Here is a 15,665-nt window from a genome sequence, read left to right on the forward strand (position 1 = left end):
TAGTAGTTTCTTCCTTTTAATTTGGTTATGTATTCCATTAATATTTAGAGTCATATAGTTTAGCGTAGCCATTTTATATTTTGTTTATCTTCTCTTTCCGTTTTTCCATCATTACCTTTCCTCCTTTTCCATTTCTGTTTTCTTATTTTCAACTCTTTACCAGACAACATTCCTACAACATCCAACATTTTCCTTATTCTCCTATTTCTATCTTCTTTATCCCCAATCTCCCCTTCCCCTCCTGAGTTGCCCTTTATCCCTTGTCGGACAACCACATCTCCCCTCTCCATTTGGATTTGCGAATCCACTCGCAAGCGTCAACTGATTTTGCAGTGACCGCTCTTTTCCCCCACCCAGCCCCCCCCCAGAAAAGATTTCGCTTTTTATATGTCACAAAGGTCACTCTTTTAATTCCCTCCTTATTCTCTCTATTCCATTACCTTCCCTTATTAATTCTTGTCTATACTCTCTATGTTTTCCTCTAATTACAGATACTTTCACATATGCCCATTGTCTCTATTCACTCTTATACCTCTTTACCCGCATACATATCAATCGTGGTCATTTTTACCCTCCTTACCCGTCTTCATCCCTCAGTCTATTTTTGTCTTTACCCACATACATATCAATCGTGATAATTTTTGCTCTCATTACCCGTCTTCATCCCTCAGTCTATTTTTGTAATTGTTCTGCAAATTTTCGTGCTTCTTCTGGATCCGAGAATAGTCTGTTTTGTTGTCCTGGAATAAATATTTTCAATACCGCAGGATGCTTCAGTGTAAATTTATATCCTTTCTTCCATAAAATCGCTTTTGCTGTATTGAACTCTTTTCTCTTCTTTAGGAGTTCAAAGCTTATATCTGGATAAATGAAGATTTTTTGCCCTTTATACTCCAGTGGTTTGTTGCCCTCTCTTACTTTTTCCATTGTCTTCTCCAGTACCTTTTCTCTTGTAGTATATCTTAGGAATTTTACTACAATAGATCTTGGTTTTTGTTGTGGTTGTGGTTTAGGGGCCAATGCTCTATGTGCCCTTTCTATTTCCATTTCTTGCTGTAGTTCTGGACATCCTAGGGCCTTAGGGATCCATTCTTTTATAAACTCCCTCATATTCTTGCCTTCTTCATCTTCCTTAAGGCCCACTATCTTTATGTTATTTCTTCTGTTATAATTTTCCATTATATCTATTTTTTGGGCTAGTAATTCTTGTGTCTCTTTAGTTTTTTTATTAGATTCCTCCAATTTCTTTTTTAAGTCTTCTACCTCCATTTCTGCTGCTACTGCCCGCTCTTCCATCTTGTCCATTTTTTTCCCCATTTCTGTTAAGGTCATATCCATTTTATTTATTTTCTTTTCTGTGTTGTTTATTCTTCTTCTTAAATCATTGAATTCCTGTGTTTGCCATTCTTTAAATGACTCCATGTATCCTCTAACAAGAGCAAGTATATCCTTTACCTTGCCTTTCCCTTTATCTATTTCACTGTATTCTTCCTCTTCTTCTTCCTCTAGGTTGGCCATCTGTTGTTTCTTTGCTGCCCTTTCCTCCTCTTCTTTCTTGTTTCCATTGTCTTCTGTGGTCTCTTCTTGCTGCAGGTGTTCTGCAGCTGTCGTTGCCGGCTGTGGAGATCGACTCCCCAGCTGGTCCCCCCTCCCGTCGGTGTGTTTTTTTTCATGCGCATCGCGCATGCGCGACTCCTCGCGCATGCGCGGTTGCGCACTTTTACTCGGCTCTGTGAGCCATTGTTGTAGTTCTTTTTCTACCGACCTGAGGTAGTGGGGTCTTCTCTCCACAGCGGGCCTCTTCGGACAGGTAAGGCCTTCACCTTTTTCCTCCGTTGTCTTCTCTTCCTCTCTTCTTTCCGTTGATTTTGATTTTTCTCCTTTTGTCTCCATCTTCTTTCCACCTTTATACTCACTTTTCTTTAACTTGTATTTCTGTGCCTTTGTATTTTCTCTTGTTTTTCCCGACTTTTCTGGAGAGGGCTGGAGTTCACCGTCCGGCCACTACTCCATCACGTGACTCCTCAGGAGCAGGTAATGTTGAGGAAACAGAGACTGCAGAAGGACTTGGATGGTTTAGGAGCATAGGCGGAGAAGTATCAAATACAATGTCGGAAAGGGTCATGCACTTTGGTAGAGAAAAAATAAATGGGTGGTCTATTTTTTAAAATCGGGAGAAAATACACAGATACAAAGGGACCTGAGCTGGGAGTCCTCGTGCAGGATAGCCTGAAGGTAAATTTGCAGGTTGAGTCAGTACAAAAAAGGCAAATGCAATGTTGGCATTCATTTCAAGAATAACAGAATATGGATGCGATGTTGAGGCTTTATAAGGCACTGGTGAAACTTCCCTTGGAGTATTGTGAGAAATTTTGGGCTTCCCATTTAAGAAAAGATGTGCTAACATTGGAGAGGGTTCAGAGGAAGTTCACTGCGATAATTCCAGGAATGAAAGGGTTATCACATGAGGAGCAATAGACAGTTCTGGCCCTGTGTTCATTGGAATTTAGGAGAATGAGGGGGAACCTCACTGAAACATTTTGAATGTTGAAAGGTGTGAACAAAATAGATGTAGTAAGTGTGTTTCCCATGGAGGGAGAGTAGGATAAGAAGTTACAACTTCAGGATTGAAGGGCTCTGCTGAGAACAGATGCAGAGGAATTTCTTCCACCAGAAGGTGGTAAATCTGTGGAATTTGTTGCCATAGGCCATTGTGGAGTTATGTCATTGGGTGTATTTAAAGCAGAGATTGATTGGTTTTTGATTAGCCAATGCATCAAAAGTTATGGGGAGAAGGCCAGGCACTGGGTCTAAAAGGGAAAATGGATCAGCTCATGATTAAATGGCAGGGCAGACTCATTGGGCTGAAAAGAATATTTCTGCTCCTACGGCTAATAGTTTTATGATCTTAAATTATCTACCTCCAGTTTAAATACTTCTAATGATTTACAAAACAAATGTTATAAAAGATAAAAGCCAGTAAGGTTATCTGAGGTCAAACAGGTACTGATTTTTCCATATTCATGCCTGATGCTTAAGTGTGCACCTGCGGTTGTTGCCTTGTCTGTGCTGCATTGTAAATGATGTCCAATTGATCATTACTGGAAATGTGTATTGTGAGAAAGTTATGATATTAAATAATTTAATTTTTTCAAATTTACAACACCCAAATTAACCTATAATTCCATATGCTTTGAAGAGTGGGAGGAAACTGGATTACCCAGGGAAAAGCGCGACATGTTCCATGCTTGTATCTTGTACATACTGGAATATTGTAGAAATATATTAATAGACTGGTCAGACAAGAGGACAATGTACGAACTCCATACAGACAGCACTGGATTCAAACCTAGTTTGCTGGCACTGTAATAGCATTGCACTAACCGTGCCACTCTCAACAGTCCGGGCTATTGCTGCATAGAATAGCAGATGTTTCTGACACAGAAAGAGTCACATTAGCAGTGCTCACCAAAATTGAAGCTCTTTAGGTTTCGTCCAATTCCTAATTCTTGATCTGTTGTGTGTTACATGTGGGCATCTGACCGATGATGGCAGCATGTATGTGTTAAGGGTTTCTGCTGCCATCACCCTTTCAGACAGTGAGTTCAAGATTGCCTCCTTTTTTTTATTCCTCCACCATTTTACTTAAATCTCTGAACTTGGTCATTTTGACATCGCTGCCAAGGGGCTTTCTGTCCCACTTTGTACATCTTATTTGAATCTTTGATTACAAAGAAAACAATCTCAGCCTGATTGGTCTCTACTCCTAACTATAGTTCTGTACCACTAACGAATTCATATTTAATGCTATCAAATTCTTGCAGTACCAGTAAATCACGTCCAGAATTGTGCACAGTCCCCTTGCAATTCTTACATGAACTCCCTGCTCTTACTGTACATTCAAGCCTTGGGCAATGAAGCCAAATATCTCATGTCTTAACTACCTTATATCCTGAAGCCTTTGGGGTTTCTGTGGAGATATACTCTAAGGATCCTTTTGACCTCACACTTTTTTGTCCTCACAATTGATCACTGGATACATTACTTTCTTTGTCCAATCTGATGACGTAAAGTATGACAACATCAAGAGAAAGTGACATGTCCCATGCTTGTATGTTATACATTCTGATATATTGTAGAAATATATTAATGGACTGGTTAGGTGGATTTGAGAGTGGCAAATAGAATTGTATGTCATGGCAAAGAAGCTGATGGCTGAGCACTGGACTTTGGTGCTCAGCTGAGGCACACTTGAGCAATAAGCAGATGTCAACACCTATGCTACCACTTGAGCAGTGTTTAGATATCTTTAAATAATGTCAGAAAATAAGAAGCAGAGGCCTCCCACTTCCGTTCTCCCATTCAACATTATCTCAGCTCCACTTTCTTGCATTAACCCCATTTCCATTTACAGACCATAAGGTTGAACCCTGTAGCCCATGATAGAAGGCCACCAAGTCATGATGGTGACTGTATTTACCATCAAGAGAGTGCAGTTCTTGCTGTGGCTGAGCTAAGTAATGAAGAGGAGGTTTAGAAAGTGTCTGTGTGTGACTGTTCAAACTAATGTTGGGTTTTTACATAACTGAGCTCCCAATAATGCAAACATCAGTGTCAACTGGGAGTACGGGTTAATGTCCATGATATGTTCTGTGAAATTGGGTGCGATGCAATGTGGACGTTGTGCGAACAACATATTACTGTAGATACTTAGCAAAGCTATATGGGACACTGAATTTACAATAAACTGTTAATTTTCACTTTTTAAAACTTTTATATAAACACTTTCTTAGCCTATATCACACACAATTTAACAAAGGATCAGGATCATCCACAGCACTGTTCTCAACTTCCTCATGGTGGTCCACTGGAAGAGTTTCAGGTCGAATAACCTCCACTGATGAACTGTCACTCTGTGATGCCTGAAGGGCCTGGCTGAGGCTCTTCTTAGAAACATGTCCAGTGTTGTTTGCCTAGTCTGCTTTTCATTTATTCATTATTCTTTTTTATATATGCAGCAAACACTGCATGAACATTCTATCAGTGAAAAGCATTCAGTGTTTGCGTCTCAGCAAGCAGTTAAGGTCTGCAAAGAATTTGGCTAATCCCTTAACAGTGAACCTCTTCTGCACCTGTTCTATAATTTCCTTTTCCCTCACCTCTTTTTTCAGCTATTTACTCTAGCTCCAGCAACTCTTCATTTGTTTAGTTCCTCAGGAACCATCTCTAGCTTCAGGTTGTTTACCATGCCGACAACAGCTCTATTAATCTTTGCAATCTTATCATCTTTGTTCAAATCCCTTAAAGTCATGCACATGCTGCTTCAGTATTTTTTTCTCATATGCATTCATGCACTCATTGGTCACGTCATCCCAGGTTCTATCAAAGTTCTCTATGCAATGGAAAATCCTGTACTCGTCTTCCAGTGTCATTCAGTTGCAGCAAAATCCTGATTGTTGCAATAACCCCTTGGTTCATTGGCTGTGTAAACTCTACACAATTTATATATGTAAACAAATAAAGAACTGTAAACAGATAATGATTGTAAACAAACTACAATACAGATAAAGAAAATCCAGAAGTGCCAAGTAAGAGCCCTTAAATGAGACTCTGATTCAGTTTGTCATTGAGGAGTCGAATCGTGGAGGGGTAGCAGCTGTTCCTGAATGTAGTGGTGTGAGCCTTGTGAAACCCATACCTCTTTCCTGATGACAGAAGTGAAAACCGAGCCAGCTGGGTGGTGTGGATCCTTGCTGATTACTGTTGCTCTCTGATGGCAGTGTTCCCTGTAGATATACTCAATAGTAGGGAGGGTTTTGCTTGTGATGACCAGGGCTGTGTCCACTACCTTTTACAGGGCTTTACATTCAGGCGTATTGGTGTTGTCATACCAGACTGCGATGTAGCAAGTCAGCACACTTTCTACCACACATCTGTAGAAATTTGCCAGCATTTCTGGTGTCATATCAAACCTCCACAAACTTCTGAAGAAGTAGAGGCATTGACGTACTTTCTTCTTGATGTCACTAGTGTGTTGGGTGCAGAAAAGATCCTTCAAAATGGTGACTCCCAAGAGCTTAAATTTGCTCACCCTCTCCACCTCCGATTTTCCCCCAATGATCATTGGATCATGTTCCTCTGGTTTTCCCTTCCTGAAGTCAATAATCAGCTCCTTGGCTTTGGCTACATTGAGTGTAAGGTTGTTGATGCACAATTCAGCAAAGTTTTCCATCTTCCTCTTGCATGCTGACTCATCACCTTTCTTTATACAACCCACTACTGTGGTATTGTCTGCAAATTTGCAGATGGTTATACTGTCATATCGGGCCACATAGACGTAGGTGTAAAGTGAGTAGACCTATGGTGCTCCAGTATTGATGGAGATTATGGAGGAGACGTTCTTGCCAATCCTCACTGATTGTAGTCTGAAAGCAAGGAAATCCATGATCCTATTTGACAGTGGGGTGTTAAGTTCCATGTCTTGGAGTTCATTGATTAGTTTTGAGCCAATGATGGTATTAAAAGCTGAACTGTAGTTGATAAAGAGCATCCTGATGAATGCATCTTTGCTGTCCTGGTGTTTCAGGGCTTTGTGTAGAGCCAGTGATATGGCATCCACCATACACCTGTTGCTACAATAGATGAACTGGAACATATCCATGTCATCCATTACATCTTTTCACATTACAATTTAGTACATGGGCTAAAAATGTAAGCCGGAGTAGAATGAATCTAATTTTCAATGATATCTTGAGATCTAATTTTGATATTCCAAATCCTTTTCTTAGTATTAATTCTACATTGATTGCTCAACATCATTTTTTTTTTTAAGGCTTGATGTGTCTCTTCATGCACTGTAAATGCTTTTTCATGATCAGGCTGTTACAAGGATTTCTACTGATATAAACAAACCACGATAATTTTTCTTCCTGATGTTCACTTGTTGGCTTTGACAAAGCATAACAAAGGACAGATAAAATTCCTGGCAAATAATTCGCCTGCACAAATGCAGAAATCTGTGATGGTGAAATGATTGGTCGAGCTTCATTATCAGGTCATATTCACTAATTATGTGGTAGATAGGAAAGAACTTAAGAAAGGATTTAGCAGAGCTAGAAGGGGACAAGAGAAAGCCTTGGTAAGTAGAATTAATCTAAAAGCATTCTATGTACATGTTAAGAACAGGAGGAAGATGAATGTGAAGGTAGGGCTGCTTAAGAATAAAGGAGGTATCATGTGCTTGGAGGCATTGGAGATAGGTCCTATATGAATACTTTGCTTCAGTGCTCACCAGAGAGGGACCTTGATCAATGTGCAGTCAGAATAGAACAAGTGTGTGCGCTGGAGCACGTTGAGGTTAAGAAAGAGGAAATGCTGGATCTTCTTTAAAAACATTAGGGTTGATGTGTTCCCAGGGCTGAACAAGATATAATCCAGGTTATTACAGGAAACAAAGGAAGAGATTGTGTGGGTGTATGCAAAAAATCTTTACAACCTCCATGGCCACGGGATGTACTGGAGGATTGGAGAATGGCAAAAGTAGTCCCCTTGTTTAAAAAAAAGTGTAATAGGGAGAATCTTGGATTTTGTAGATCAGTGAGTCTTGTCAGTGGTAGGGAAACTATTGGAGAGGATTCTTAGGGATAAAATTTGAGTATTTAGAGAAGTATGGTCCTCTCAGGGATTATCAGTGTTACTCAGGTCATGCCTCATGAGTCTAATTGGGCTTTTTGAGGAGGGAAAAAATAAATTGATGAAGGTAGGGTGGTAAATGTGGTGTATGAATTTTAGTAAGGCATTTGACAAGGTTCCCCATGGTAGACTGATTTGGAACCAGAAAGCAGAGGGTAGTATGAAAGGAAAGCATTCTGTGTGGAGGTCAGTGACTAGTTATGGCACCTATTATGGGACCTCTACTCTGATATTTTTTAAATAAATGACCTGGATGAGGAAGTGGAGAGATGTTGTGGATAGTGTAGAAGGTTGTTGTAGGTTACAAGAGGATATAGACAGGATGGAGAGTTGGGTGGAAAAATGGCAGATGAAGTTCAATCTAGATAAGTGTGAAGTAATGCATTTTGGAAGGTTGAACGTGAAGGTAGAGCACATGGTTAATTGCAGGATGCTTAACAGCACTGAAGAACAGAGGGACCTTGGGTTCAAATAAGTAGATCTCTCAAAGGTTGCCGTGCAGTTGATAGGGTACTTAAGGAAGTTTATGATATGCAGGCTTTCATTAGTTGGGGCATTGAGTTCAAGAGTTGAAAGGTAATGTTGCAGGTCTATAAAGTTCTAGTTAGACCACACTAAGAATATTGTATTCAGTTCTGGTTGCTTCATTACAGGAGGGATGTGGAAGTTATGGAAATGGGTCAAAAGAGATTTACCAGGATGTTGCTTGGATTGGAGAACTTGTGAGGTAAGGTTAGCAGAGCTAGTGTTTTTCTTTGGAGTGAAGAAGGATGAGAGGTAACTTAATAGTTTTATAATATTATGAGAGGCATAGACAGGGTGGTTAGCCACAACCTTTTTCCCCAGGGTGAGAGTTGCAAACACTAGGGGACATCTGTAAAAGGGAAGGGAAGTTGAGGTGAGATGTCGAGTATAATTAAAAAAATTATTTTAATTTTTTTTTACACACAGAAGTGGTGCCTGGAATTCATTCCAAGGTGTGATGGTGGAGGTTAGTAAAATTGGGATATTTAAAATACTCTTAGAAAAATAGAGGGCTATGAGGTAGGGAAGGTTTAGATTGTTAAGTAGGTTTATATAGGTTGCACTTCATCTTGGGCTTAAGACCCTGTACTCCACTATAATGTTTTATGTTTATTGCTCAGATTTATCTCAAAAGCTCCACTTTTTCATGTAATTATGCCTGTCATGTCTGTAAAAAGCACAGTGTTTAATAGAAGATGTACATCAGCCAGCTCCCCACCATGACTATCAGCCCCCCCACATCTCCATCGGGCACACAAAACTCAAAATGGTCAACCAGTTTACCTATCTCGGCTGCACCATTTCATCAGATGCAAGGATCGACAACGAGATAGACAACAGACTCGCCAAGGCAAATAGCGCCTTTGGAAGACTACACAAAAGAGTCTGGAAAAACAACCAACTGAAAAACCTCACAAAGATAAGCGTATACAGAGCCGTTGTCATACCCACACTCCTGTTCGGCTCCGAATCATGGGTCTTCTACCGGCATCACCTACGGCTCCTAGAACGCTTCCACCAGCATTGTCTCCGCTCCATCCTCAACATTCATTGGAGCGCCTTCATCCCTAACATCGAAGTACTCGAGATGGCAGAGGCCGACAGCATCGAGTCCACGCTACTGAAGATCCAGCTGCGCTGGGTGGGTCACGTCTCCAGAATGGAGGACCATCGCCTTCCCAAGATCGTGTTATATGGCGAGCTCTCCACTGGCCACCGTGACAGATGTGCACCAAAGAAGAGGTACAAGGACTGCCTAAAGAAATCTCTTGGTGCCTGCCACATTGACCACCGCCAGTGGGCTGATATCGCCTCAAACCGTGCATCTTGGCGCCTCACAGTTCGGCGGGCAGCAACCTCCTTTGAAGAAGACCGCAGAGCCCACCTCACTGACAAAAGACAAAGGAGGAAAAACCCAACACCCAACCCCAACCAACCAATTTTCCCCTGCAACCGCTGCAACCGTGTCTGCCTGTCCCGCATCGGACTTGTCAGCCACAATCGAGCCTGCCGCTGACGTGGACATTTACGCCCTCCATAAATCTTCGTCCGCGAAGCCAAGCCAAAGAAGAAAGACAATTGAAAAATGTCTATGAACTCAGCACTAATTTGATGAAGCATTATCTGTTCCTGTCACAAATGAAAACAAGAGGAACACTATTTCAAATCAAATGACAAAGTCACTTCTCACAATTTGATGCTCAATGTCACTTAACAATGTTTTTGCCTGCAATAAAAATACGTGAGTTGCTTTTACACTTTATATTTAAAAAAAGCTCTAACTGATAACCCATTAAATATTAAAAAATGTACTTTGTCATTCAGCATTTATCTCTGGATAAAGTACTGAGGATAACAAGTCGAATGACAATTTATCAGACCCTTTATTCCCTGGAGTGTAGAAGAATGAAGGGAGAGTGATAGGTATTTAAAATTACGAGGGGAATAGACAGTAAATGTAGATAGGCTTTTTCATCTGAGGTAGGTGAGATACAAACCAGAGGTTAAGGATGGAAGGGGAAAATTTCGGGTTAACTTCACACAGAGTGGTGGGAGTGTGGAATGAGCTGCCAGCTTAAGTGGTGAATGCGGGTTCAAATTTAACATTTAAGAAGTAAATGGTTCAATATTCCTGTGTTGAATTTTTAGTACATTGCAATGAAAAAAAAATCAAATGCACTTAAAAAAAACAAGTAATTTCATAGTTGTAATCTTAGTACTTCAAACAAATTACATATACTGAAGGACAGGACTGATGGCAGGACTATGTGACTAATTCTACAGAATGTCTGATCCTCATTCCACCAGTATTATGGAGAAGTACAGCCACAATAAACAGGAATAGGAAAAGCTCTTTGAATTTTCTCCAGCATTGATCAAGATCATGGCCAATCTTCCTGTATCCCTTGATTTTCTGACTATACAGAAAGCTTTGAACTTCTCCTTTGAATAAACTCAATGGCTGAATCTCTGTAGCTCTCCAGTTGTAGAGAGTTCTAAAGATATATTTTCTTTAAATAACAATGAACATTGGAAGGCATTTAACACAGATTCATAAGATTTAGATATGATAATAAATTACAAACTGTTACTTTGCTCAAATTCATAAGAGTTTGGCTTGGGGTGATGTCACTCTGAATGTGAAGAGAAAGCTTTGCCATGGGTGAGAAGGGCCTATGTTATTACAAAGTGGAAATGAAATAGAACTAAGGAAGGTAAAGGGATATTGAGAAATAATTCAGTCAGATCTCACTGAAAGGCAGATCATTCAAATGGATGAAAAGAGTATTTCTATTCTATGAAAAATCTTGTAAAAATAAGAGTAGAATGTATGAGTTTTGAATGGGAACTCAATTGTCTAAAAGAATATATAATTATTCTCTTCTCTCATCCCAGAATCACCTTACCCTTGTTTAAAGATCATACCTGATCCTACACGGTCTCAGCTTCTGAAATGGAACAGTACAGGAGATTGACCAATGCATACTCATTTGTAATTTGGCTTTGAAGGATTGTTCTTGAAACTATATGGGGAGTCTAGAATGAGAGAATATAATGTTAAAAGTAGAGCTAAGACTTTCAGGAGGGAAGGTCGGAAGCAATTAAACATAAAATAGGCAATATGTATTTGTATCTCTTGGAACCATGGAACATTACAACAGAGAAACAGGCACTTTGACACTTCTGGTCTCTTCCACAAATGATAATTAACATTTGGTTAATAATTAAAAAAAAAACTCTTCTCCTAATGATCTTTGTGAACCAAAATTATTAAATGACCTGGATATAGATAAGCCAAAAATCAACCAGTCTGGAAAGGTTAAATGACCTGCTCCTGCTTGTATATTCCATACAACAACATAATAATCACCTGATAATCTATTTTGACACCTGTTCATCAAGGGATAAATATTGACCTAGTAAATAGGGTACCTCTTCTGTTCTTTTCCACAGTGTCATAGAATCTTAGGAGAGCAGGCAGGGTCCTAATCTCAATCAACAAATTTTTCTATTCAAATTTTTGAAGTGGGACTTGAGCCTGCAATCTTTTGATTCAAGAGGACAGAATAAAATAAATTGAGCCATGACTTAAACATTGAACTAATTTTTATGCTGCATAAAATGGAAATAAAGAAACTGCGCTAATGTTAAAAATTGAGACTGATTTGTGACCAAGAGCAATGCAAGTTATTTATGAAGATGATTGAGCACATGGTTCAAATCAAAGGTTGAAAAATGTAATCACACAAGTATAAATCATTGCTTAAAAGATGCCAAAAATAACATTTGCAAGGTGTGATCTTATTTTCTGCAGTACATTCCCGACTCTTCTCTGTATTTAAATGTAATGACTCTCACAATGCTAACAGCAGAATTCCAACACCTCAAAAGTTGTATATTCTAAAATGTGAACTAAAATGGTGGGTGTGAGGGTAATTTATTTATCAAAGTTGTGCCCAAACTTCTTGATGACAAGAAGGTGGAAGATGTTCATTATAGCCAGAAAATGAAGCCAAGTTGATCATTTAACATTCTAACATAGAAGTACTGTGATTTATTGTATATTTCTTGCCAGGGATGAGATCAAGTAACTGATTGGTGCTCTTGGTTCAGTAATTCAATAATTTATTAGAAATCAAGACACATGTCTGCTCTTGAATCTGGACTTTAAGACTTACTTTGAATGTCCTGAGGTCAAAAGTCCAATCAAAATTTACTGCTAATTGGCTTGCTTCTTTTCTATATCATTCCACGTGTGCTGCGCTGTCAGTCAGAAGCAAACACACAAAACCAAAAGACTGTACAACAGGCTTTATTCGACGTAAACTTCCGTAGAGCCAGCTGTGAGATTGTACTGCTGTAAACTCTGAGAGCGACTTCGAAGGGCTGGCTCAGGCTTGTATCCCGGAGGGTGATTGACACCCGACCCGGTGGGGCTTGGTCCATTCAGTTTGGCTGATTGACAGCCGGCCAGGTGTTGTCCCCATGCTTTTCTGCAAGTACAGAGGTGGTCCCCTGCAGTAGGCCAGAGGTGTACCACCACACTACAATTTTATAAACTCTGGGTAATTAATGACATATGTGCATCTTTCTGTTGCTCAAAGAAGTCACAATTATAATGGCACCTCTTTTCACTTTAGATCTCACTTCAGGAATTTGATCATCAAAAACTCCCTGTGAGTTCGTTGTTTTTTTCCAGGGGCTCCAGTTTCCTCCCTCACTTCAAAAATGTACTGGGGTGTAGAGTAATGGGCTGTAAATTTGGCAGCATGGACTCGTAGGGCTGAATTGGCCTGTTATTGTGCAATATGTCTATATTAAAAATTTAAATATATGCTTATCTTCCTGAGCAATAAAGGAGTGTGAGACAGTGCCTGAGGCACTATGATTTAAGTGAGAGAGCAAATTAAGGTGCACTTAAGAGGACTCAAATTATTCTACATTACTGTTGTCCTGTCTAACATTTAACTGCCCTCACTCATTAAGACCATAACAACTCTTCTGTATTTGATCCAGAATATCTTTGTGCTAAGGAGGTTGTCATTGAGTTCATTCAAACAGATATTGGTAGGTTTCTAGATATTCACAAATTAGCTGTTGTACTTCCTACATTACAAAAGCAACTCTCCTGTTGAAATACTTAATTGGAACTGAAGACCAGAAAATTTTGTAAAAGTTACCTTTGATTTTTCATCTAATTTACTTCCAGCCGTGTTGAATTGGTTATTTCTGACCAAATTACACTTGGGGAAGTTGTGTAAAAATAGACTAGAAATTATATTGGTGGAATTGCAATTCACGTTTTTGGGAGAAAAACAACATTTTGGAACACAAAATGTTCCTTTAAGCACTTTGATTTAACTGAAAATAGAATCTTTTCAGTCTTACACTTCCTGATTGATAATATTTTCTGAGTTGTCACCACCTCCATTTTTTTCATTGCAGTTGTAATGTTTTTCTTTTAAAACATTCATAGAGTATCTGCTTTGTATTTGAGTAAACAATGGGTAAATGCTTCTGTCCACGTTAATTCTAAGTCATCTGAAGAGATGACATATTATTGAATACCGTGTCAAACCTCTACAGGTGTACCGTGGAAAATATGCTGACTGGCTGCATCATGGCCTGGTTTGGTCATTCAAATACCCAGGAATGGAGAATGCTGCAGAAGTAGCAAGCATAGCCTGGTCCATCTCCTGCCCTCCAGGGAAGAAATGTGAGATGCTGCCTCAAGAAGGCAGATAAACACGAGGTTACACATGATACAATATAATTGGTTACACAGGCTATACACCACGCCCCAAAAGTTAAATAAATGGGACCCAACAGCATCAGGCAGATGTTTTCGTTGTAAGAAGGAAACGGGAACAACAGTACATGCAATTTGGGCATGTGAGAAAGTGGAAAAGTTTTGGGAAGATCTAAATCAGATATTAAATAAAATCACAAAAAGCAACATACCAAAAAATCCAGAGATCTTTCTTCTAAGTAATATAAGAAGTAAAGAACTTGGACTCAATTTGGATGGAGCACAAAAAAGATTCATTATGATAGCCTTAGCAGTAGCGAAAAAATGTATTATGTCAACCTGGAAATTAGAAGATAGCCTGAGAATACACCAATGGTACATAGAAATGAATAAATGTATTCCATTGGAAAAATTAACATAATTTAAGAAATAACATCACAGTATTCAAACAAATTTGGGAACCGTACATGGAACACAACAGAGAAGTCCTACTGCGGACCTCCACCGCCTAAAATGACAGAAGGAGAAGACGACGAAATGAACTGATCCAGTATGTAAAAGTAGAAGGCACAAATTTCTTGTTTATTTTCATTGTGCGATGACATTGTTTAATGGGTTTAATGTATCATATAGGTTGAATGTTTAGTGGGTGGGGGGGGGGGGTGGATGAAGAAGGAAGGGTGGAAAAAGGGGAGAAAATGACACTGTGTATATTCAAGAGGGAAATGTTTGTGTGTATTTTGGTCAGTATGGTTCATAGTGTGAAAAATAAAAAAAGCAGCAAACATCACAAGTGATCTCCAATATTCTGATTACAATCTTTTTTTGATCCTACTTTTGGGAAGGAGACACAAATGCTTAAAGACCAGCATCACTATATTCAAGAACATTATTTTTCCAATGGCTATTAGGCTCTTGAACCTCCCCCTACTTCTCTAATCACAAACTGCTTCGACACCACAAAAAGACATGTCTGTACCATTGAAACACCATTTTTTTCTTGCATGGCTGTAACTGATTATTTATTATCTCTTTCCAATCAGTGATTTAATGTATATTATCGTACTTGTTTGGTTGCAACAAGTAAGTGTATCAGTGCATATGTATATTTCATTTGTGTATGCCAATAAACTGATTTTCATTTTTGTTATCATTCTCAATTTAAAGGAAATTTTATAAAGAAAATGACAAAAAATACTGCACTGCATTTCATTGTTGTAGATTAGACAGCATTTCAGTGAATTGTATGTTTTGGATGTGAATGAATGTTTACCAGTGCATATGAACAATGTCAATTAGAACAATTTGAATACCTTCTCACAGTAATCTTTGAAAATTCACTATGCAAAAATGAAATTTTGGTTCATTGTGGAGAGGTCCTGCTATCAGAATTTTTATCTTTGAAGTAATATAACATAGAAAATGTGAATATGAATATAGCTTGTATTTGTACTATCAACAACATATACTGCAGTTAATCCCTCTGCCTTCTCTAAAAGCGTCTCCCAAATCTGCAACCTTTTCCTCTAAGAAAGACAAGACAGTAAGTGCATGGGAATACCATTCTCTATTCTTATTCTAATATGGAAATACATTGATCTAAATCCTGCTCTTGCCTGCTCAAAAGCACTGTAGAAATACAGTATTTTACCAGAAGGACTTGAAATGGTTCACCATATATTTTTCAAGGGAAATTAGA

The 15,665-nt window shown here is 39.0% G+C and overlaps 1 protein-coding gene across 14 annotated transcripts in view; it reads right to left on the reverse strand.

The window, feature by feature from the left end:
* Positions 1-15,665, reverse strand: part of dlgap1a (discs, large (Drosophila) homolog-associated protein 1a) — a 615,703-nt gene that overhangs the window by 270,255 nt on the left and 329,783 nt on the right. For 3 of the 14 annotated variants that reach the window (XM_069921767.1, XM_069921761.1, XM_069921760.1), the window contains one exon: positions 11,143-11,253. The exons of the other annotated variants lie outside the window; for them this stretch is intronic. The gene's annotated coding sequence lies outside the window, so the exon portion shown is untranslated. The remainder of the gene's footprint in view (positions 1-11,142; positions 11,254-15,665) is intronic. 14 annotated transcript variants of the gene reach the window in all.

Source organism: Narcine bancroftii, chromosome 2, assembly GCF_036971445.1.
Source record: "Narcine bancroftii isolate sNarBan1 chromosome 2, sNarBan1.hap1, whole genome shotgun sequence".
NCBI classification, from domain to species: Eukaryota; Metazoa; Chordata; class Chondrichthyes; order Torpediniformes; family Narcinidae; genus Narcine; species Narcine bancroftii.